At 39.4% G+C, this 22,761-nt stretch overlaps 1 long non-coding RNA gene across 2 annotated transcripts in view; it reads left to right on the top strand.

Annotated features, from left to right (window-relative positions):
- The first annotated feature begins 16,440 nt into the window (after positions 1–16,440).
- Positions 16,441–22,761, top strand: part of LOC140639910 (uncharacterized) — a 537,530-nt gene continuing 531,209 nt past the window's right edge. The window contains exon 1 of one of the 2 annotated variants that reach the window (XR_012036565.1): positions 16,441–16,670. This is a non-coding gene — a long non-coding RNA (uncharacterized lncRNA). The remainder of the gene's footprint in view (positions 16,671–22,761) is intronic. The other variant, XR_012036564.1, reaches the window with a different exon arrangement.

Genomic DNA, 22,761 nt, shown 5'->3' with positions numbered 1-22,761 from the left:
TATACTCCAGGGCTTCCCTGAGAATTCAAAGTGAGATGGTAGATACCTGAGATCACATTCTTACTCATCTTTTCCCCCCTGCCTTATCTTACTTTTCCCCCCTCCCTTTCTGTGGAGAACACCTCCCCCCCCACCAATAAATCATTTGATTTACTTAAGGCTCCATCTCAAATTCTGCTTCTAGAGAACCCAATCTAGAAACCACCATATTGAATTGATTCTGTAAAAAATAAAATTCACTCACTACTATCTCACAGTTTACATTGTATTTTTTCCTAACTAATAAAAATAGAAGACATTAAATATTTAAATAAAAAACAGCACACCTTCTAAGCTGAGTTGAAGAGGCTATATCCATTTGAGTTATTTTTTCTAAGCGTTTATTCAAAGAATGACCCTCTGAATAAAACATTAGGGTGATCTGCCCTTTCTATAATCATATTATATGGCCAGTATAACATAGGCATTTAAACTTATAGTTAAGATAACCTCACTAGGGAACTAAGTGCTCAGACACAGTTCTGATCATTGAAGGCAGGCTCACTCAGTGAGAAGGATAGTGGCATCTTAGGGGCTCAGTGTTGGTTCCTATGGCTGGTAAGTCAGATATTTCTCAGCAACAGTAGTTACATCAGCTTTGGTGAGAGGGATCCTGACCTGTGGGCCTATGAGTAGCCCCCAGCACTGCCACAGTAATTGCTGGGTGCATGAGAACCTTGTGTACATGCTAAGGTAGATGAAGACAGAATCTGGTTGACATCCATTGGCTGAGTCATCCTGTCTACTTCATTGTTTGGTACATTTTCTGAAGTGTGTTCTTCCATGGGCATTACTGTGTGATTCCGAGATCCTCACGTTTGTGCCCACTCCCATGGGTCCACTGACTTATCTCTTCCCCAGACCCTTTTGTCCCCTCTTCCACTCTTGCTTAGTCCACGCTCCTGACCAATCATCTCTGTGTCTGTGTATATTCTTACCTCAGGCCCTTTTGCTCTCCATACAAAGTAGGTGACTGGGATTGTATCCACTGGAGAATTTCCCCTCCCCCGTCTTTTAGGTTGACCTGAGTGGGGCTGCGGTGTAAGCCTAGTCCATGTCTGCTTGCACTCACCTACCAAGCTGACCTACTTGTGACTCAAGCGTGGGAATTTTCATCCTCCATCAGCTGGTCATTAGGGAACCCCCCATGAGGTGAGAGGAAGACATCAAAGCAACCAGTACCAGGCGACATGGGCTTCTGGGACACTTGTTTGTGCAGCTTACTTGTGATCTAGGGGTGAGCTTGAGCCTGATCTTAAAAGTACCACTTCCGTTTGTTATGAATTGTTGCTGTGCCCACTGGACCTTTGTTAAATTGAATAAAGATTCAAAGGGATTGATGGAGTGGATATCTAGGAGATATAATTATGCTGTAAAAAAGCAATGAAAAGACTCTTTATACTGATACTGGAAAGATACACAAGACAGTTAAGTAATTGCTTGTAAGCAAGGAATAAACCAGAAACTGTTTAAAATGAATAAATGGGGGAAATAGGCATAATTTACAATTTAGATATGTGGTGATAACGACCAAAGGAACTAAAAGCAGAAACTGATAAAAGTGCATTTATCTGAGAAGAGGGATTCATAAGTCAGAAAAGGGCCAGGAACTGCTACTTTTCATTTTGTAACTTTCTGTACTGTTTTGGTTTTAGGTCCCCACCCCCTTTTTCTTTTTACTGTAGGCATGAAGCAAGAAGAAAGTGTAACAGGGACTGAGGGAGAGAGCAGCAGAAGATGAGATCATTTTGGAGAATGTTCCAGGTCAGAAGCCTGTTGGACTTCTCATTCATATATATAATATATATTTATTATATATAATTATATATATTTATATTTTATATATATATTTTATATATTCATATATATATTTTAAATTGAAGTTTGATTTGCCAACATAGTATAACACCCAGTGCTCATCCCGTCAAGTGCCCTCCTCAGTGCCTGTCACCCAGTCACCCCACCCCTCCACCTGCCTCCCCTTCCACTACCCCTTGTTTGTTTCCCAGAATTAGGAGTCTCTCATGTTTTGTCACCCTCTCTAATTTTTCCCACTAATTTTCCCTCTTTTCCTGTTGGGCTTTTCTGATGCTCATGCTGGACTTATTGGGCTTGACTCTTGATTTCAGATTTCTTCCAATGTCCCGTCATGGCAGTTAGGATCCACGGTGGCCCCTCCTGTCTCCTTCCCAATCCAGTCCCCACACAGTGGCATGGATGGTAGCAGATTGACACCTTAGTGCAAATGCTTCCATTGATTTGATCTGTTGGGAGAAAAGGTGGTCGTGCATTTATGAATGCTTTGCTGGTACCTAGGGAATGCAGAGTGTTGCACAGTATAGGATACTGCAGGAATGTGGAAGAGGCACCTTCAGTTATTCAAATGTAAAGTATTGTCCATATGAAGGTATTTGAACCTGCTTCTGCCTGGGATGCCTTTTCCTGCAGCCTTTCTAGGCTGGCTCCCTCTTGTCTTTTAGGCCCCAGCCTTCCATGACACTAAGCAAAAGTTGGCTTACCATTTCCCTTTCTTCCGCTGGCCAGACCCTCTCAGCTGTCTACCACTTTCACTTCATCTCTATTCATTCTTTTTATTTCTTACTTTTTTCCACATCCCCCAGTAGAATCTAAGCTTCACTTCTCATTTTTCATTTACTGAGCATTTGTTGAATGTTGAACATGAGCTTGAACAAATGACTTTTTTTTTGTCCTTCCTGTACTCATCAGTGAAGTGCAAGAATTTAAAAGCATTGGAAACATTCACATTTAATGATTAACTGCTGAACTCTTTTTGCGTTACTTGTATATATATTTGATAGAATTCATTCATGATAGCTAATGCTTTAGACAATCCACAATAAATGTGCTACAAAGAGATTTGAAATAGTGAAACTCAAGCAATTTAAAGAGTTGGTAGAAGGAACAAATTTCGCACGTGGTTAGAACCGTATACATGTACATATTAGGATTAGGTCTAGCTGAGAGTGACAATAAACCCCAAATAACAGCAGCTTTTTTTTTTTTTTTTTTTTTTTATAACAGCAGCTTAAACAAGATGGAAATTTATTTAATTTTCATGTGCAAGTCTAAAGGTAAGTGCTTCAGGGCCTTTGGTACATAGTTTCAGATATCCAGGCTTCTTATGTCTTGTTTCTTTGCTATGTATTTGGCCGCTCTTCAGAAGGCCATCTCATGCTCTAAGTCAGAGCTCCTGTTCCAGCCATCACGTTTGTCCTCTGGCCATCAGGAAGGAGGAAGGGAAAGTGGAAAGTCATGCTTCTTTCCTTTAAGGTCACTTCCTGGCAGTTGCATCTCACATTTTCTCTTACATTTTATCGTTGAGCATTTAAGCGGTATTGGTACCCCTATCTTCAATGGTGGCTGGGAAATGAAGTCCTTATTCTGGGCTGCCAGGTACTCAATTAAAAATGAGGGTCATGAGTACTATAAAAGAAGTGTAGAATGGTTTTTGAGGGGCAGCTAGCTGTATGTGCCATATGTATGCCTACAGTTAACTTTTTAGCAGTGTCCTTGCTTTTTATTCAACAAGTTTTAGGTATATTGGAAATTCTTTATGGCTACTCTGCTATGTACAAAGTAAAATCTGTAAGAACACTAAAATTTCCAAATGTATCTTGTAGTGTTACTTTCCTACATTTATTGTGAACTTATTTTACTTTTGTGATCTTACTTTTGTGATCTTATTTTACAGGCTTGTTTTACATTGTATTTGACAATATACACTGTGATGAAATATCCATCAAAATATGGGTGAACCATTTTTAGCCTTGGCATTTAACATTGTGTAAAAGGTTGCTTTTACAAGGCAGGAAACAACAAATGTTGGAGAGGATGTGGAGATAAGGGTACCCTCTTGCACTGTTGGTGGGAATGTGAACCGGTGCAGCCACTCTGGAAAACTGTGTGGAGGTTCCTCAAAGAGTTAAAAATAGATCTGCCCTACGACCCAGCAATTGCACTGCTGGGGATTTACCCCAAAGATATAGATGCAGTGAAACGCTGGGACACCTGCACCCTGATGTTTATAGCAGCAATGTCCACAATAGCCAAACTGTGGAAGGAGCCTTGGTGTCCATTGAAAGATGAATGGATAAAGAAGATGTGGTTGGTTTATGTACACAATGGAATATTACTCAGCCATTAGAAATGACAAATACCCACCATTTGCTTCGATGTGGATGGAACTGGAGGGTATTATGCTGAGTGAAATAAGTCAATTGGAGAAGGACAAAAATTATATGGTCTCATTCATTTGGGGAATATAAAAAATAGTGAAAGGGAATAAAGGGGAAAGGAGAAAAAATGAGTGGGAAATACCAGAAAGGGAGACAGAATATGAGAGACTCCTAACTCTGGGAAATGAACAAGGCGTGGTAGAAAGGGAGGTGGGCGGGGGTGGGGTGGGGTGAGGGTGACGGGCACTGAGGGGGGCACTTGATGGGATGAGCACTGGGTGTTATGCTATATGTTGGCAAATTGAACACCAAAAAGAAAAAGAGGTTGTTTTTATGTGTATTTGCAAGGTTCAGAATTCTAATCAGGTAAGGCTTACATTTTCTCCTCAACAATTATTTTGTTTTTATTATAAAAATCATATTACTACTTCACTTTCTATAGGAAACTACAGTTGCTATGTTACCTCAAAGTCGCTCTTCTTGTGCTATTAAAATAAGAATAGAAATAATTTAGTTTAATTGTATTTCTCTACAAATTGCTTTATTGTAGCAAGTTAACTATGGCTTCTAACAGTGCGCTTCACTATCATTGGAAAAATTTAAACAGTTTGAAGTAATTACAGTGTGTCTTTGTAAGGAGTAATGAATGATGTCTTGGTTACTGAGAGCATACTTTTTATAACAGTAATCAAAGATAACCAATAATTCCCAACTCATGGTACATGACTCCCAAAGGGCTGTGGCCTAGGGATTCTCCAAAATGAGGAGTAGAGTTGGTAAAAGCATAATTACGGGGCACCTGGGTGGTATAGTAGGTTAAGCCCCAACTCTTGGTTTCAGTTCAGATTGTGATCCCAGGGTCATGATCTCAGTGTCACGAGACCAAACTGTACCTCGGGCTCAGTGCTCAGTGTGGAGTCTGCTTAGGTTTCTCTCTCCCTCTCCTTCTGCCCCTCATCATCCTACTCTCTCTCTCTTTCTCTCAAATAAATAAGTAAAAAAAAAAAAAAAGTGTATTTACCAGGATAGAGTTTCCAAATATCTGTGTGGGGTACCCTATTTTAAAAATACAAACAATGAAAAATAAAGTGCAGCAAAATATTTCTTTGGTTGGTAAGGATACTTGGGAGGTAGTATATTTCTTCCTATTAGGGATTCTCACTGGGAAACATGGGATTTTCATATTTGTAAGGCCTAAGAGTTTTAAAAGGGACTAAACTAGTCTTGGTGTTGATGAAAAGATTACTCATCCCTGTTAGAGTTTTTCTGTACTTTCAAAAACCAAATGCTTTTTGCTTTTTTTTTTTTTTTTTGAGTTTTAGTCTTACCTATGCCTTCTAGAGTGATATTCTTTGTGATTGCCTATTTATATATCATTAGCTTTTGGAATTGACAGTGGTAACAGTGTAAGTTTTGTCCTGTCTGAGGAAGGGCTCACTTGTATAAAGAGCTTTCCTTAGGACAGGGCTTCTAAAACATACCTTTCCTATCATCTTGATGATTTTCCTGTGACCTGTAGTATTATTTACTAACCATTTTTCTTTAAATACACTCCCTTAAATACATTTAAAAAAGAAACATTATATTATTACTACAAGTTAAAGCCAGTTTCAAGTGTCACAAACAGGTGATAATTATAATAATAAATAAAATAAAAAAACCCCTCCTCACCCTGCACTGTCATTAAGTAAGAAACAAAAACAAACAATAACATCAAGTTAAAAATGCAATTGATTTACAAAATGTGTGTTGAAAAGTAAGTTCCTAGAGGAGAAGAATAGAATTTTTTGAGCAACCAAGCAGTCAATAGTAAGGGAATAGTAGGTTTAACGTCACCTAGTTTAAAACAAAGTTGAAATTTACTTTAGTTTATTATTTTTGATTTTGGTCTCACTCACCACTGAGATTGTCACTCATAGGTATATATGGTGAGAAAGAGCTAAGGGTAATTAGTTGCTTTTTCTGATAAAATTATGTATGCTAATATGTACAAGAGCTCATGTGTAAAAATGTATGGAAATATGGTTCTGTGAGGATTCATGTTAGAGATCTAAACCATCATCATCAGTAATGCATCTGAACAGTAACAAAAGTCAGTTACTAAAGATTTGAAACATTCATGCCCATGCCAGGGCATAATGCCCTGTTCATTCTACAGAAGATGGGTTATTGTAATCATAACGACCATTGTCCCTTTCTAAGCAACAAGATCCTTGGATGTGTTGTACTAGTTATATATTTTTCTTTGTAAAGTGCACTATCATAAATGCACAATTATAAAAAATATTTTCTGCTGTAATTCATAATGCAACAGCTCACCTAATTATATTGCCCATGAGGGAAGAGGGCCGTATACATTTGACTTAGGTAACAATCTGTTTGTAGAAGAGAGTTGAATTAAGGAACTGTTAACAATTTTTTCATTTGCCCCGAGGTCTTTACTTCCATTTTTGTGTGAGAAATTTCTTCTAAATCTCATTTATCCTAAATGCAGAATCAGGTATCACATTGATATTTGATAAGGCAGTGGAAGTAATTCCTTGAAGTATCTGGGAGACTGCCATTGGATATTAACTTTTATACAAATTAACCATTGCTAACCTAAAATTAAGAACCTAACAGATTTCCTAGGGTATTATCAGTCTTATGAGGGCACAAAAAAAGGTTCCAAACCTCTCCAGTTTGCAGCTTATCGTAGCTCTTTGTATAAAAACAGGGGTTTTGAAACTCTAAAGGTTAGAAATGAGAAACCATTTCTGATCTCTTTTAAGATCTTATAAGAAATCACTTGGCTTTGTCATTTCTATCAATAAATGACTTTCCAGTGAGCATGTTTAAAATACAGAATCAAATCTAAAAGCTAGAAGGCAACTGGTTTAATAGATTTCATGTTTGAAAGTATTTTTGTCTGAAAACAGTCTCAATTCTTTTTTTACTAATTTTTTTTTACCAGCAAAATATATATTGGAACCAGTCTCCAAAGATTTCTTTGAGGTCTATAATTCTTATAATGTTAGGATTTGGAGAGGTAAGCTGTTTCCATTGCCAATTCTTCCAATGGATGAGGAGGCAGAAATGATTAAAGATGCCTGTCTTATATTTACCAGTTAGGGATTTAAAAATGCTTTTTCAAATGAATTCAACAATCACTTATAAGGGGTGATACTTGTTAATATCACCTGGACTTTGCCCTAGAGGTGTTCATTGCCATGAGGGAGGCAGGCATTTATATAATGCAAATCAAATTATGGTGAGTTATCTGTAACTATTTAGAATGGGAAATGTGGGAAAGAGGAGGGAGTGATTAATTTTCGGTGAGGGGATGGCTTTAGAGAAGTAATGCTTTAGTGGAACTTTTAAAAATAAAGAGTTTGCCTAATGGAAAATGAGAGTAAATAATTTTACATAGAAGTAGCTGATCAAGCAAAAGCATGGTGGCTTGATCTGAGATGGATGAGTCACCGTGTGGGGTTGGATGTGGGTGATGTTAGGAGTGAGGGGAAGAGGAATCTGGTATGTGTTGGAGTGAATTCCACACTGAGAGTTTGGATATTATTTTGTAGAAGTTGATAAGCCATCAGGAATTTGAATGGTGGAATGATACTATTTAAAAAATAGTATCTGGGAGCAATTTGGAGGGTAGTGGAATTGGAAGGAGAAAAAATACCAAAGAGCTTCTGCAGTTTTCTGAGTGAGAGATAATCATGAGCTAGTGTGGGGAAATGAGAAGGAGAGACAAACATGAGAGAGAGATTGAATACAGATCAATAGGACTTAGTTATTGATGGACATGTAAAGAGATAATTGTAGTTTGGTGTAGTCTTATAATAAAGGCACATACGGGGTACTACAAAAGGTCAGAGAAAGCTTCATGGATGAGAAGACTTTTGAGAAAACTAGAGGTTTGGAGCACCTGGGTGAGTCATTCGGTTGGGTGTTCAATGCTTGATTTCAGCAAAGGTCATGATCTCAGTGTTATGGAATGGAGCCCTGTGTGGGCTTGGTGCTTACTTGGGGGTCTGCTTAAGATTCTCTCTTCCCCTCTCTCTTTGCCACCCTCCCCTACTTGCTCTATCTCAATAAATACATAAAGAAACAAAGAAAAGCTTAAAAAGAGAAAAGTAGAGGTTCATCAGGCATTAAGACCTTATAAGCAGAAGAAACAGAATAATGGGATATGGTTGGTCTGGCAACCATATGTCATGGATTTTCAATAGGGTCCACATTAAAGTTACTTGAAAGGCTTTTAAAAAATCTATGAATTCTTGGTACACCTGGGTGGCTCAGTGGTTGAGCATCTGCCTTTGGCTCAGGTCTTGGGGTCCTGGGATCAAGTCCCATGTTAGCCTCCTGCAGGGAGCCTGCTTCTCCCTCTGCCTATGTCTCTGCCTCTCTCTCAATGTTTCTCATGAATAAATAAATAAAATCTTAAAAAAATCTATGAATGCTTAAGGGTCACCCCCCAGAGAGTCAGATTTATTTAATTTATTATTAAGCCTAATCATATATGGTGATTTTAATGTTCAGCCAGTATTGCAATCCATTGGCATAAGCAATTTGTTGTAGTTGAAGTGTAGTGTTTGTAGGAGAGTGGAGGAAGATGAAGTCAGAGGTTGGCTCTTAGATTCCATACTAAGGTGTCATTGTTTTCTAAACTAGGACTCTTTTCAGAGTAAAGGAAGCTGTTTAATAATAATTAATCTGGGACTGTCTCAGGGAAATGTGGATGTATGGATGTTGAAGTAGGAATGATGTATGATTAAATGTTATTTTTTGAACTGTTTTGGGTGCAACAGTGTAGGGAAAGGTTTGGAAAGAGGAAGACTGCAACTGGGGAGACTGGTTGGGAAAGTTGTGTAACCATCCGGATGAGTGAGCTGGAAGACCTAATGAAAGATTGAGCTAAAGCATGGGGAGGACGTTACATAGGCAAGGAAGATTTTATTCAAAGCTATTGTAATAGGGATAGAGAGAACAGAACTCACTCTGAACTGGACTTCCCCTAAACAAAGTGTCAGATGATTCCTAAGAGCTGGGGTAGGAGAGAGCACTCAGGTCATCTGCATGTACTGACTGTCTTTACCCAAAGAAAAAGCAAGACCCCCTGTATCTTCATGCCAGGAGATAGTTCTATAACTTGGAGCTAAGAGCTAGCTGAAATTAGGCTCCTCTCCTCCCACAGGGACTGGGAGACAGAGGTACTCTCTTCTTTGATGATTACATTTCAAAGAGAGGGTTCCAAAGTCCTAGAGATAGTCCTGGATTGTAAAACTGGCAAGAAGTTTTTAGAAAGATTTGTATACATTGTCAATGGGGAACAATGGTATGTTTTCTAAGGGCAATGTTCTAAGAAAGGTGGATCAGAGTCAGGAAGAAACTTGCCCAAGGGTTAGCCCAACAGAATGGACTGTTAAGACAGTTCTGGCAGTAGAGAGGAAGGGAAGAGTTTAGGATGGTTCTTTGGTTTCTGGTATTGGCCCTGGGTGAATGTGGATCCCATTTGCATCATAGAGAACAGAGGAAGAATAGAAGTTGGTAAAGAAGATAAATCAAGTTTTGGAGAAACTGAGTTTGTGCTGCTTGTGGGATATTCAAGTTGAATTGGAAGTTTGGGTCTTTGACCTGGAAAGGTGTGGATTGGAAAGTAGGTTTGAGAGTGGTGGACATATAGGACTAGAGGCAGCTTTTGTCTTAGCTCAAAACTTGTACTGTACTTCCACCCCCCAGTTGAGGGAGAATCTATGTGGCTTAAATGGAATTTTTGTGAGGCAGTAAGATGCACCTAGTAAGTGCCCAGTACACTTGGTTAGTTCAATTATCATGGTTAGCAAGAAGCTAATATATGTCAGAACAGAAGAATCAAATGGTCAACTGATGAAAGTTACTAATAAAACTTTAATTGTTGTATTTTAGTAGCTGTGATCTCTCAGGGACAAGAGGTTATTTACCAGAAATTCAGTTAACAAACAAACAAAAACAAATAAATAAAAAGCAAAGACTTAAGTGTTTTTTAGAGTTCACTTTCTGGATTTTTACAATACAATGTTGCAGTCAGTAGAGGATTCAGAATCTCCTGGAAAAGGCCAGGGAAAAGAAAAACCCCAAATAAAATCCAAACCAAAAGCAGTTTGTTTTTGGACTAAACAGTGAGAAATAGAAAATCACACCAGTCAGTCTGTTCTTTTTTGACCTAGTTTCTACCTACTTCTCCCAGAGTTTTAAGGTCTGTTCTTTTTTCTTTATTTTTTTTTTTAAAGTAGGCTCCATGCCTAAATCGAACCTGAGATCAAGAATTGCATGCTCTACTGACTGAGGAAGCCAGGCGCCTCAAGGTCTATTTCTTTGAAGGAAAAAAAAATTAATGATGCAAATGGGAGAAAGGATGCAAGCTTTGATGACGTCCTCTCCTGTGTGTCCCCAGAGGTACACATATATGCGGGGAATCTGGAGCTGTGACTTTATGGTAGGAATTTTCTTTTGAAAGATGGGGACAATGGGTATTTTTGCACTTCTTGTGTTATGATTGGACAAGGTAGTAGAGAGCTGATTTTAGCTGTGACAGTCCACCAGTATCCTTTGTCCAGTAGCAGTTGTTTTTGACATTTAAATGGTAAGGGATGGAAGCATGTGAGCGGTCAAACTCTACTCTGCCCTTGATCTACTTCAGGGGCCCATGACAAAGAGAGCATGAGTTCTTACAACTTGGAATTTGGCATTAGAGTTTGTTTACGGCTAATGAAACTTTCTTGTTTTGAAGACTCACATTTGGATTGGTGTTCCAAGAATTCTCCAAAGGCTGTTCACATGCATTTTGAAGAGCTCTTTCAGCATCAAATGGCTCTCACAAAAAAAAGGCTTTTTATCAACTGAATGAGAAAGGGGAACATGATTCAAAGGAGAAAAAAAATCCTGCTGTAGGCTTTTTCTGAGGTAAACCATGGAGAGAGCTCTAGGTTAGAAAATTGCTTTCACTTAAGCTTATTATGGGACAAAGACTGTAGGGTTCTTATCTTTCCTGTATGTACTAGGGTCCTTGAAAAGATGTTTTTTTTCCTGGCCCTGAAAAATTCTTAATGTCTTTTGGATTTTCAGTGTATTCTAGTGGCTGTGCCCTTTCTGAAACAAGTGGTTATTGACCAGAAGTTTGTTTTCTTTACAATCAGTGAATAAACAAAGAAAAGCAAAGAAGCAGAGTTCTCCTGGGGCCATTTTCTGAACTTTGTAAGCCAATGGGTTATCAGCCAGGGATCATGTGTCTCCTGGAAGAGTCAAGAACAGGAAAAACCAAAAATAAAATCCCCTGAAAAGAAAAAAAGTTTGCCTTGTGAAGATGCTGCCCATTTTCAGTAGAAGAGGAATAACAGCTGGCACTTAGCTGAGGGAGATAGCAGGTGGAGCTGGATCTCTGCTGGGCGGTATGTTGGAAGGAAGCCCTCAGATTTCAACATGGTGTATTATCCTTTGCAGACAAAATACTTTAAATAAATAGAAATCAGTGTGAAGATTCCATAATGTAAGTTGACACATGCAAGCACAAACCTCACACGTATTTCAGTTGGCCATGCTCCCTTTCTCAGGTGATGATGAGAACCAGCAGCATGCAGACAGGGGGAGGAAAAGGGGGCTGGGAGCAGGGGTAGGGGAGGGGAGAGGGGGCAACCAAGAGATGGGTTGCTGCCTGATAACACTAGGTGCTCTCCAGGCAGCTGTGGTAGGTGAAGAAACCAATAGTCAAATATCAGGCCTTTCTGGAAGGAAGAGTCTATTTTAAAACAACTGACTCAAGGGCAATGGCTTTGATCTTGAGATAGAGTGCCTGAGCCTGACTTGGAGCTTCAATAGCTGTTTTCTTTTAAAAGAAAATGATGCAGTTTATTTTTACCATCACACTGAGTAGAAGTCCTGTTAACTGAGGTCTAAGTAAAATAGTTCATAAAAGGAAAGCCGTGAGAAAAAAAAAGAAAGAAAAAAGGAAAACCGTCTCCAGGCAGTTTTTCACTTTGCCCCACTGCTGACCCCCATTGATTTTGAGTTCAGTATCATTTTGTTATTAGACTCCAAAATCTGACCTTAAGGGACCCATTAATGTGTGGATTTTCCAGATATACCTTCCCATAAGTGGCTGGATCAATCTCCTGAGTCAGTTCTTTGTTCCTTGGGTTTCTAAATATCAGAAATCTGTCTACCTCTTTAAGAAGGGCTGACTATGTAATTAGGAAATTCACTGCAAATGATCAATTATACAGATAGATTTCTAAGGGAGGTTTTTTTTTTCTCTCTGTTCTTGACTCATTCTATATTTTCTAATTTGTGTCTTAAGGAATATGAGCATGTATGGGATAGGAATAGATGCTCTCTAAAAGAGAGTTCCATAGACAAATCAGTTTGAGACTCTCTGGCTAAACAAAGCCACCTGGTTGTGTCTGTGTTTGTGTGTGTATGTGCCTGTGTGTGCGCACACATGCATGTGAACTTAAACTGCAGGACTATGCATTGGACTCTTGAAGAATATAGGCATGCAGTACTTTCCAATTTGATTTGACCATGGAACTGCCAAGGAACCCCATTTGGAAAATTGTATTTTGGGTAGATGGATCTGTTTTTCTTATGATTTTTACAGAAAAATTACTCTAATACAACTTCCCATAACCTTAGGATGTTTGTACTTATAATATTGCCAATGTTTTGAACAGAAGGAAAGAATCTATAAAAATGTTAGAGATATTTTTTTTCAGATAACTCCAACGACAGGAAGGAAGCACACTACTTTTCTAACACTTTGTGTAAATGCTATGCTTCATATTTCCACTATATAGGTGAGTTTATACTTTATCATTTCTATCCTAAGTTCTTAAATTCTAGCTTTCCTCTTACTCTCAGTCGCAATGATAACAATTGAAGTGTTAAAAATTCAACCAAGATGTATTTTTTCATTAAAAATGATTTACTTTTCATTGCAGAAAATATGGGAAAAGCGTAAAAAATAAAATAAAAGAAATAAAACTTATCTGATATAACCATGGTTGACATTCTGTAGAAGTCAGAGCTGCTAACAGTAGTTTTTATTTCAATTTTTTTGAATTAGAGTTTCTACATTAAAAAATTGGATGATTTCTCACAAAGACACATTTCTAGCTTCTTCTGAAATCTGGAACATTGGCATCATGTGACTTGCATTCTGGTGTGTCAGAGTTCAGGGCTGAGCAGCAGCTGCTCTCTTTAGGAAAGAAACCCCCTTCTTGTTTTATCCACCTGTACCCTGAGATATTTGGGTTTGAAACCCTAATTATAAGATCTTCTCATCTTTTCCCTCTTGGGTAATGTTTAATTTTAGAAAGGGAGTTATCCTTTTGTTTTCAAGTGTAAGCTTTTTCATCTTAAAATTTTATTAACATTTTCCTATACAATTAAATGTTCCATATCATTGCTTTTGTCTGCATGATATTCTATTACATGGATATGCCATACTTTTAAGATTTTATTTATTTGTTTGTTTTTTTGTTTTGTTTTGTTTTTTTAATAATAAATTTATTTTTTATTGGTGTTCAATTTGCCAACATACAGAATAACACCCAGTGCTCATCCCGTCAAGTGCCCCCCTCAGTGCCCATCACCCATTCACCCCCTCCCCCGCCCTCCTCCCCTTCCACCACCCCTAGTTCGTTTCCCAGAGTTAGGAGTCTTCATGTTCTGTCTCTCTTTCTGATATTTTCTACCCATTGCTTCTCCCTTCCCTTCTATTCCCTTTCAGTATTATTTATATTCCCCAAATGAATGAGACCATATAATGTTTGTCCTTCTCCGATTGACTTACTTCACTCAGCATAATATCCTCCAGTTCTGGGAACCCTGGGTGGCGCAGCGGTTTAGCGCCTGCCTTTGGCCCAGGGCGCGATTCTGGAGACCCGGGATCGAATCCCACGTCGGGCTCCCGGTGCATGGAGCCTGCTTCTCCCTCTGCCTATGTCTCTGCCTCTCTCTTTCTGTGTGTGACTATCATAAATAAATATAAAATAAAAAAAAATACCCTCCAGTTCCACCCACGTCGAAGCAAATGGTGGGTATTTGTCGTTTCTAATTGCTGAGTAATATTCCATTGTATACATAGACCACAGCTTCTTTATCCATTCATCTTTCGATGGACACCGAGGCTCCTTCCACAGTTTGGCTATTGTGGACATTGCTGCTATAATCGGGGTGCAGGTGTCCCGGCATTTCATTGCATCTGTATCTTTGGGGTAAATCCCCAGCAGTGCAATTGCTGGGTCATAGGGTAGCTCTATTTAAACTCTTTGAGGAACCTCCACACAGTTTTCCAGAGTGACTGCACCACTTCACATTCCCACCAACAGTGCAAGAGGGTTCCCTTTTCTCCGCATCCTCTCCAACATTTGTGGTTTCCTGCCTTGTTAATTTTCCCCATTCTCACTGGTGTGAGGTGGTATCTCATTGTGGTTTCATGGACTTTCTTCAGAGAGTTAGAACAAATTATTTTAAGATTTGTGTGAAATCAGAAAAGACCCTGAATAGCCAGGGGAATTTTAAAAAGAAAAACATAGCTGGGGGCATCACAATGCCAGATTTCAGGTTGTGCTACAAAGCTGTGGTCATCAAAACAGTGTGGTACTGGCACAAAAACAGACACATAGATCAATGGAACAGAATAGAGAATCCAGAAGTGGACCCTCAACTTTATGGTTAACTGATATTCGATAAAGGAGGAAAGACTATCCACTGGAAGAAAGACAGTCTCTTCAATAAACGGTGCTGGGAAAATTGGACATCCACATGCAGAAGAATGAGACTAGACCACTCTCTTTCACCACACACAAAGATAAACTCAAAATGGATGAAAGATCTAAATGTGAGACAGGATTCCATCAAAATCCTGTAGGAGAACACAGGCAACACCCTTTTTGAACTCTGCCACAGTAACTTCTTGCAAGATACATCCACAAGGCAAAAGAAACAAAAGCAAAAATGAACTATTGGGACTTCATCAAGATAAAAAGCTTTTGCACAGCAAAGGATACAGTCAAGAAAACTCAAAGACAACCTACAGAATGGGAGAAGATATTTGCAAATGACGTATCAGACAAAGGGCTAGTTTCCAAGATCTATAAAGAACTTACTAAACTCAACACCAAAGAAACAAACAATCCAATCATGAAATGGGCAAAAGACATGAACAGAAATCTCACAGAGGAAGACATAGACATGGCCAACAAGCACATGAGAAAATGCTCTGTATCACTGCCATCAGGGAAATACAAATTATTTATTTATTTGAAAAGGAGAGTGAGAGCAAAAGCAGTGGGAAGGGCAGAGGCAGAGGGAGAAGCAGACTCCCTGCTGAGCAGGGAGCCCTAGGCAACAATTGATCCCAGGATCCCAGGACCTGAGAGGAGGCAGATGCTTAACCAAATGAGCCACTTAGGTGCCCCAGATATGCCATACTTTATATAACCAATCCCCTGCTCTACTGGGCTTTTGTGTAATTCCCAGTTTATTCTATCAAATATACAACACAGGGGATAAACATCCTGGTAGCAAAATCTGTGCATGTGTTCATAATCATGAACACATTTCTTTAGGATAAAATCCTACATTTGGAATTGCTGAGTCAAAGAATATAAGTATTTTAAACACTTTTGAGACTCATTGCTAAATATACTCACCCAGACTTTCACATACTTGGCAGTGAAGTGATCTCTTCAGAGCTCTAATAGATTAATATGTGTTTCCAGGGGTTTGGCTGTGGGCAGTGTTTCCCACACTTTAGCACAGACCCTTTTATCATGTTAACTACTAACAGCTCACGACAAAATAATATTCTGTTGAGGAGAGCCTGAGAAATTCAAGTTGAATTGGTGGTTGTGAGGAAGTGCTAAAAGATGAAGGGCTTTGTAACACAAGGCCTGTTTACATCACAGTTCTGTTTAGCTGTCAACTAGGCTTCATGCTTAACTCTATGAAATTATGGATCCCTATCCAAAGAATAGTCTTTCAGAAAAACCTACCTACTTTGTAGGGAAGGGACCATTCTTACCCACTCTCACCCATACCAGCATCCTTTGTCTTTCTTGTTTCCTCTCTCATTACCATGCTGTCCTGATCACTCTTGACTCTTTTCCTGCTGATGTGGGAAGAAAAACGTAGCCACTTTGTTTCTTTTTAGAACTAACTGAAACAAACTGATAAATAAGTGGACTCCCTGTAAAAATTGGAGAAAAACAGCATGTTTTGCAGTGTGGAGCTTGAAGCAGTTTAGTGTTTGGAGAGTGTTGAAGTTGAGGTTCGAGAGGAAGACGGGAGGTCATCTGAGAAGCCTCCCGAGAGGGGTGGCCTCTATGGCCTTGTGGAGAAGAGATGGAGGGGGCTTGAGCCTGAAGAAGAGAGGACTTTAGAGGTCGCTGGAGTGGCTTCAGTGAAAGTGTAAGTCTGAGTGGGGAGGTCTTGAACTTGAGCTGTTGTGGTAGAGATGGAGAAGGATGTGTGGTAAAATCGGAGCAGGAGGAGAGAGCACTGAGGATGACTTTTCAAGGACCCCAGTCATCAGCAAGATATGAGTTTATGTCTGTGTATAACTTTCTGGACTTTTCATATCCAAATACATTTTATATAAAGAGTCAAACAATTTGAGGTAAACAAATTTAGGGTTAAGAGGCTCTTATGTATATAATGGTCTTAAGATTTTTTCAAAGTTAAAATAGCCTCAGTTTTTGAATTGAGGTATAATCGACATAGTACATTATATTAGTTTCAGGTGTACAATATAGTGATTCAATGTATATGTTGTGAAATGATCACTATAATACATCTAGTTAATGTCTATTGCCATACATAACTACAGAGTTTTTTTCTTGTAATGAGAACTTTTAAGATCTACTCTCTTAGCAACTCTCAAACATGCCATACAGTGTCAATAACTGTAGTTACCAGCCTATACATTACATCCCTAGGACTTACCTGGAAATTTGTACCTTTTGACCTCCTTCACCTATTTTATCCACTCCCACCCCCTATCACTGGCAACCACCAATCTAAAACAACTTCCTTAATTAAAAATTTAGCCAATATGGGAAAAAACCATGAGTAAAAATATTTTAATTAATTAATTAATTAATTAATTTTTTAATTTTTGGGGGGTAAAAATATTTTAAAAACCACCTTTAGTCTCAGCATGTAAGTTATTTTCAACATTTTGTGTATAATTTTTCAGAACTTTTGAGCTAACTTCTCATTGAACTATTAATGAGTCCAGGAGTCATGGCTTTGGCAATTACTCCCTGTGATTTCCTTATTTGCTGCAAATAAAGTTTCCTTTGTGTGACAACTCCATAAAACCCCACAAACTATTAATGAGACCTTATTTAATTTTTACTTTTATTTAATGTATTTATATAATCAGACATTCCTTTGTACTCTCACTCTTTTCTTTTCAGCTTAAAAGTTTTTCAACGTCAGGAGGAAGATGACTGGTGGACTCTTGCTTTTGAATGTCATATACATGGTGCTAACTAGGGCCTCTCTGGTTTTAACCAGGCTGGCTGCTAACCTAGTCACTGAAAACAAATGCAATAACACCATCTCTTTCGTGTTTTAGTCTTTTATTTTTTAAAGATTTTATTTATTTATTTGAGAGACAGAGAGAGAGAGAATGAGTATGGGGGTGGAGTAGCAGAGGGAGAGGAACAGGGTAGCCTCCCCACTGAGTGCAGAGCTGAGTCTGGGGGCTCCAGCCCAGGACCCTGAGATCATGATCTGAGCACAAATCAGGAGTGGGCTGCTTAACTGACTGAGCCACTCAAGTGTCCCATTTTAGTCTTCTTTAAAGTCATCAAAGATGATCACCATGAAGTAGATCTTCCCCTAGCTTATTCGTTGCTACCCATGTGTAATAGTCCCATTTTGCAACTTGGAACCTAAAGAAGTGAGTTGGTGTTTCTTGAGGGGGAGGAAGAGGAGAGTCCTAAGGAAGAGAGTGGAGGATTCCCTAGAAAACCAGCCTTGATATGGAGATTTGCAAACAGATCTGTTTATTGAGGAGTGGGTTTGGGGTTAGCTCCAGTGAGGGAGTAAAGAAAGCAGGTTTGGGCAGAAGGAGAAATTAAACTAGCAATTGCAATGAAAGCCTAGGAGGAGGTAAGCTGGAATTCAGGCAACTCTCTTTAGCAGAGGGTGGTTCCTGAAGACTCAGCTCTGAGCGGCCAGAATGCCTGCTACCTGGGCAAAAATGGTCCGGGAGGGGAGATCTGGGTGGTAGACCAGAGTACCCATTGAATTCCACATCTCATGCCACTTGGATCTGCTTGTTTCATATAATAGATTTTCTCCTTCTGAGATCAGGTCTTTTAAGATTCTCTGTGGTTCTTTTTTCCTGGAGAAACTTCTAAGCAAAAATCAGTGACATAAACTACAAATTCTGTTGCTGCCCTGGGTCTCAGGGCTGCTGCTGATACCATCATCTCCTCTAGGTTCTTCTCATTCTCAGTGCTTTTGCTAGGATGACCTTCATCCCTAGGGGGTCTGAGCCCATGGTTGCCATGCCCTTCTCAGCCACAGTGGCTGGACTTGTTCATTTACTGTCAAAAATGAATAAGAGAGGACCAAAACACCCCAGTGGACCGCCTAGGTGCCGAACGAATTCTTCCCTGTCCCTGTTGTCTTATGGCACACATACCTCATCCTGCTCATCTGGTGATTGACAGGGTCAATCACCCCATTGGGATGACTGATTCCTTTTCTTGCCTGTTGGTCTTTTGGCAGGAGAAACCTAAAGAAACTGAGTGGCATCTATAGCTATCATGACTGAGAGTGGGAGTTAGGTCTGAAGCAAGATGGTTAAGGTATATTATTGTCCATTCCACGTAAATACAAAATGTTTCTGATCCTTCTTAGAGGGATGGAAAAAATTTTGCATCGGTCTGATTCCTGTATACAAGGTAACTGAAGTCTTGTTGATCTACTGTAATAATGATACCAACTACCGGGGCCACTATTTGGTTGAGTTTACAGTAGTTCATTGTCACCTTCCATGATGATCCATTCAGTTCTTGTAAAGGCCAACTAATGAATAAATGGGCGTATGATAAAAGTGAGGATACTTGCTTCCTTTAGGGCTTTAAGGTGCACTAGATCATCATCATTCCTTTCACAATATGCTACTTATTTTCATTTTACTCTATTAATCAATTTGGGAAGTGGTGCTCAGAAGGTCCCAAGCAGCCCCCCACATTGACAGCTCTTACCACAGGGACCAAAAACCTCCCCCAAACAAAAACCATTGTAGTTGGGGATTCTGTCGACTATTATTTTTCTTTTTTTGGGGGAGCAGAGAAGTGACTACTGGGTAGGTCCCTGGATCCAATGAATTCATTTTGAGGTGAACCTGGAATAAAAATACTTATAATCTGACCCCGTTCCATTGCTATTCAAATGGTCGGGCCATTACGATGTTTCTGGTCTCTTAAGTGTCAATGTCAGCTTGGAGCCTGTGTCCAGCAGTCCTCAAAATGTCTTGGTATTTCCTTTTACCCAATGTGTGGTTACTTGAGTAAATGATTATTGGTCCATTTGGCAAAGGACTGGGGTAATTATCACCATGTACATTTACTTTAGTGTTTCAGGGTCTTTCCTCCTGGGGACCTAGCTCTCCTTCAGTCAATGGGTTTTGGGTTCGAAAAATAAGCTCATGTCCAGAAATTGGACAGGAGATCATAACTCTTGAATAGGGAGGTTTCTCTCATCCTCTAGAGTATCTGTTCTTGATTAGAAAAATTCATAGATGAGAAATACTCTTGTTGTCTGTTATCTGTCTTGTGCCTGTAGATGCTGTGTTCTATTAACTATCATTCTCTGTTCATAAAAATAGTATATCTGGGGATCCCTGGGTGGCTCAGCGGTTTTGGCGCCTGCCTTTGGCCTAGGGCGTGGTCCTGGAGTCCCAGGATTGAGTCCCACCTCAGGCTCCCTGCATGGAGCCTGCTTCTCCCTCTGCCTGTGTCTCTGCCTCTCTCTCTCTCTGTCTCTCATGAATAAATAAATAAAATCTTAAAAAAATAGTATATCCACTCCTCTGAGTCCTTTGATCCCTTTCCTATCATCTACTATAGCAATTCTGGCATTTCTGTGTCACTTAGTTTGGGCCATCGATTTTTCCACCATCCAAAAGCTAGATTAGCAGCAGATTTGTCCCATCTCCTAGGGCCCTTGCAAGGGTGTTAAATCCTATATCCCATTTACAAATCTTATGTTTCATTCCCCAATATCTCCCAGTCAAGCTCCCTCTGGATTTGGCTCCTGCTGGTAAATGTTGACTTCCTATAGTTTCTTCAGGATATGGTGATTTTCTTTCTAATTTAAAATTTTATTTAAGATTTATTTATTTGAGATAGAGAGAAAGAGCGCATGCGAGAGAAAGTGTAAGCTTGGAAGGGGTCATTTCCTTGGGCCATGGGCAATGTCCAGGGAAGAATTCAGCAATGAGGTATCAGCAGCCGTCACTCCTGGCGGCTGAGGGAATTTGTACCTTGATCTTGATAAGGAAACAGGGCAGCACACCACAGCATCTGCCTCGCTGTGGTCTGAGATTGCTACTCGGATGTCTAATAGACATCACAGGCTTAACATAGATACCTAAAGGACAGCCCTTGTGTTTTTTTCTTTCTGAGCCTGTTTTTCAGAATCTCTTCTTTATAAATGCTTTTATAATGGATCAGTGAGGTTCAGACCATAGCTCTTGGTTTATTTCTTTCCTGCCTTGACCCCCATCTGTATGCCAGCAAGTCCTCCCAGGACCAATTCCAAAAATAGATTTTGAGTCCATTCACTTCTTTACATCTTTACTGCTTCTACCTTAGTCAAGCCACTACCATCTCTTTTCTGTTCAACTGCAAGTGAACTCTTTGTTTATAATCTTGCCTTCTCCAATTAATTTTTCATATGGCAACCACAGTGATTTCTTAAAGATATAAGTAAGATCATGTCACACTTTTATTTATATATTTCAGGACCTAACATTTCATTTAGAAACAATTTAACCTTGTTACCACGATTTACAAGGCCCAGTGTTATTTGGCCCTTTCCAATGACAGTCATTATTATGGCCTACTGAATTGTCATTTCCTTCCCTTCTTACCAACAGAATTTTGATTTTTGGGGGTGTCAATATCTCCAGGTGATGGAAAAGACTAATCCAAGCCAATTATGACAAATCCCTCCTTTCCCAGCCTGCTTCACTGCTGGATGGGTGAATAGGGGTTGTTTATGAACTACTTCAGACCAATAATACCAAAATTGAATTTTGTTAGAAGGTTTCCGAGAAGGTTTTTTTTTTTTTTTTCTTTTTAAAAATCTTTTGTTTTCTTTTCCATTTCTTGTTGAAAGAAGATGAAGGGCACTGGCCCTTCCCCATTTTTTCTGCCATGAATGTAGACGTAATGTCTGGAACCACCACAGCCATCTTGCGGCCATGAGGAAAAGACCTAGAGAATCACAGAGGTGTTGACTTTTATTTATTGGTCCTGAACCAGTCTCTTATTGCTATCACTTAACCACTAAGCTCTTTCCCACCTCCCAGCCAGGCCTTGTTTTCCCCATGCCTGAAAATTTTTTCTTCCATATCTTCACATGGCTGGCTCATCTTCACCCCAGTCTCAGCTCAGTCACCTCAGTGAGGTCTTCTCTGATCCCCCAACCTCAAGTAGTACCATTCCTGCAACTCCTGCCCTGGTGTTATGGGAAGACTGCTTTTAAGTAATCTTTCTCCACTAGAATATAAGTGTCATGGAAGTGGGGATGTTTTTTGGCTTGTTCCATGCTGTTACCTCCAGCACTTAGACTAGGGCGTGGTATACAGTAGGCGCGCTAATGGATGTCGAATAAATGCCTCCAAATATGAGCTGTATCTGACTATTCCCTTAACCTTTATGAGCTTCATAGTTTTTTCATTTTAAGTAGAGATCATAAATGGTACCATTTAGATGCACCACACAGTGCTGTGAAAGTCAAATGAAATAATGTTTGTAGAGGTACATGGGAATAGAAAGCACTGGACAGTACACACCGTGAGATTGTTGAGTGATACCTGCCCTTGCTCATTTCTGAGTGTGTGTGCCATAGGGATTGTAAATTTCCCTCTTTTATTAGATTCTTGTATATGCAGAAGAGAGTTATGAGCTTAGGAACCTGGAAAGTAAAATCAAATGACTTGATTGCAGTGTTTATTGCAGAGACACCTGGGAGCACTCTGGCTGCTATGTTTGAATGTGGCATTACTTGGTCTGAGGACTACACGGTGAATGAATTTGAATTTAGTGTACCAAGGGTAAAGCCAACATACAGGCAGTTGCTAGCAGAGTGGAATGATAAAGGTGTGATTATCTGAGGAGAGTAACTGGGGATTTAAAAATCAGACTAATCATGATAATAAAGTCATAAGTTGGGCTTTATCAAAAGAAAGGAAAAAAACAGAAGGAGGCACCAGGGAAAGATGTCATTGCCTTGGTAGAAACAAATATAGGGA

This window comes from Canis lupus, chromosome 9 (assembly GCF_048164855.1).
Source record: "Canis lupus baileyi chromosome 9, mCanLup2.hap1, whole genome shotgun sequence".
NCBI classification, from domain to species: domain Eukaryota; kingdom Metazoa; phylum Chordata; class Mammalia; order Carnivora; family Canidae; genus Canis; species Canis lupus.
The sequence above is the reverse complement of the archived record's forward strand: the minus strand, read 5'-3'. Positions and strand labels throughout refer to the sequence as shown.